Here is a 3,277-nt window from a genome sequence, read left to right on the forward strand (position 1 = left end):
GCGTAGATTCTCGAGAGAAATACAAAGAGCAGACAGCAATGAGACTCTCATGATACCACATTCAAATTTGTGAAAAATTAGCAAAAAAAAAAAAAGAAAAAGAAAATAGGGATTTACAAAACAAATGAATTTGGGGTGGTCATTCACTTTACAAAACATAATCTCATATAATAATAAGCAATATGACAGACTAGGAAGCTCCAGGCCCTCCTTTCTTCATAAACATGCTGAGTTAACAAACACAGAGTAAAATACTTTTATGAGAACTCTAGATACCCATTGAGAAGCCATAGCAATGCAAAATTAAGTAGGGATTTCACTAAACATGGGTAGAAATTTTTGTGAGTTTTGCACATCAGTCCATGCCCCTCCCCCTATGTGGCATAATGCTGATGCAGCACACTTTGCAGGAAGTCAACTGTAATGTGGCTTCCTCCTCAGGATGGAAACAAAAGAGTGGGCCATGCATCTAAGGTTCTGGCTTGTCTGGGGGCTGCCTCAGGGACATTTCTGTCTCTTCTGACTGGACTGGTGGCATAATTTGAAAGCCACTAAAAACAGATTAGCACATAGGCACATTAGAGCTGCAGTTCCACATGCAAATGACTAGGTGAGCAAGAGACCAGAAATGTTTAAAATGTCCTGATATCTCTATCCAGGCTGATTGGTAAAGGTCTTCTCCTGTAGGAAGACAGTATACAAAAACTAAGATAGGCATTTTTTTTCAAATGTCTAAATCTCAGCAAAGGATAAGAGACATAAAAAAAGAAGAAGAAGAAAAAAAAAGGAAAACATGGTTTAATCAATGGGACAGAATAAAACCAAAGAAACTGATTCTAAAGAAATTCAGATCTTTGAGCTGCCTGACAGAGAATGTAAAGTAACTGCCAAACCAATGTCCAATGAGCTAAGAAGAATGTAGACAACCAAAAGAAATCAAGAAAATGATGTATGGACAAAATAAGGATATCAAGAAAGATATAGACACTATTAAAAAGTACTAAAAATAAATATTCTGGAGCTGAAAATTACAATTGAAGTGAAAAATTCACTAGAGAGATTCAGCATTGAACTTACCAGGCAGAAGGAAGAATCAATGAATTGTAAGATAATTCATCTGAAATCATTGAGTCAAGAGCAAAATGGGGGGAAAAAAGAAGAAAATTGAAGAGAGCTTACAGAACTTATATGACACCATCAAGTGGGCCAACATATGAATTATGGGAATCCCAGAAAGATAAGAAAGAGAGAAAGGGCAGAAAGCTTATTGGAAGAAATAATAGTTGAAAACTTGGAAAATTCAAGGAAAGAAATGGACATACAAATCTAAAAGGCTTTTAAAAATTCTCCAATGAGGATAAACCCATAGAGAACAACATTGAGACACAATCAAACTGCCAAAAGTCAAAGACAAAGAGAGAATCTTGAAAACAGCAATACACAACCAATTTCTCATATGCAAGGAAGTGTCCAGAAGATTACCAGTGGATTTCTCAACAGAAATCTTGCCAGACCAGAGGAAGTAGAATGATATATTCAAAGTGCTGAAAAACAACAACAACAAAAGCCTGTCATCCAAGAATACTGTATCCAGAAAAACTGTACTTCAAAAAATTTTTTAAAGTAATTAAGATCTTCCCAGAAAAACAAAAGCTGAAGGAATTCCTTATCACCAGAACTGCTTTACCAGAATGTTAAAGGGAGTCCTTCAAGTTGAAACAAAGAATGGTAGATAGCACATAAAGCCATATGAAAGTATAGAGTTCCCTGTAAAAGTAAATACATGGACAAATATAGGAACCTGTATTTTGTTAATTTGGGTACATACAATTTAAGTGACAAACACAGAAAAATAACTATAAATATATAAATTATATTAATGGGTATACAATATATTAAAATGTAATTTGTCACATCAATAACAAAGTCAAGTCATTGAACTATAAAGAAGTAAACATTTTTAAAATAAATATATTTTTATTGATTTCAGAGAGGAAGGGAGATGGAGAGAGAGACAGAAACATCTTGATGAGAGAGAATTATTGATTGGCTGCCTCCTGCACACCCTTCACTGGAGGTTGAGACTGCAACCTGGGCATGTGTCCTGACTGGGAATCGAACCTGACCTCCTGGTTCATAGGTCGATGCTCAACCAGTTGGACTAGGAGTGAAATTATGGTACACAATTGAAGTTAATTTGTTATTAATTTAAAATAGAATGCTAAAACTTTAAGATATTTTATGTAATTTTAATGATAACCACAAAGAAACTACCTATATAATAAACACAAAAAGGAAATGAGAAGAGAACCAAGGCTTATAACTACAATAAATAACAAAAGCAAAGGAAGACAGTTAAAAAAGAAAGGAGGGACAAAACAACTACAAGACAACCAAAGGACTTGTATGCATGCATATAAGCCTAGCCAATGGACACAGACACCAGGGGGGTGAGGGCATGAGTGGGGTGGGGGTAATGGAGGGATAAGGACACATATGTAATACCTCCATCAATAAAGGAAAAAAAAAAAACAACTACAAGACATGCAGACAAAATAGCAATGGTAAGTCCTTCCTTATCAGTAATTATTTTAAATATAAGATAAATATATTTTAAAATGTAATAATGTAAAATATTTAAATATAAGTCAGAAGACAGATTGGCTGAATGTATTAAAAACGGGATTCAGGATGCTGTCTATGAGACTCACTTTAAAACTAAGGACAGACACAAACTGAAAGTAAAAGGGTGGGAAAATATATAGCAGCCCTAGCTGGTTTGGCTCAGTGGATAGAGCATTGGCCTGCAGACTGAAGGGTCCTGGGTTCTATTCCAGTCAAGGGCACGTGCCCTTGTTGCAGGCTCAATCCCCAGTAGGGGGCATGCAAGAGGCAGCCAATCAATGATTCGCTTTCATCATTAATCTTTCTATCCCTCTCTCCCTCTCCCTTCCTCTCTGAAATCAATAAAAATATATTTAAAAATAATAATTATATATATATATATATATATTGCATATACATGGCAAGCAAAAGAGGGCAGCAGTGGCCATACTAATATCAGACAAAATAGATTTTTATGAGAGACAAAGAAGGACATTACATAGCAATAAAGGGATTCAATTCACTATGAAGATATAATAACTGTAAATATTTATGCACCAAACGTCAGAGATTCTAAATATGTGTATGAAGCAAACTATGACAGAATTAAAGGAGAAATATACAACAACACAATAACTGTAAAAGGCTTAAAGGTCTCACTTTCAATAACAGA

Source organism: Eptesicus fuscus, chromosome 7 (assembly GCF_027574615.1).
Source record: "Eptesicus fuscus isolate TK198812 chromosome 7, DD_ASM_mEF_20220401, whole genome shotgun sequence".
NCBI lineage: Eukaryota > Metazoa > Chordata > Mammalia > Chiroptera > Vespertilionidae > Eptesicus > Eptesicus fuscus.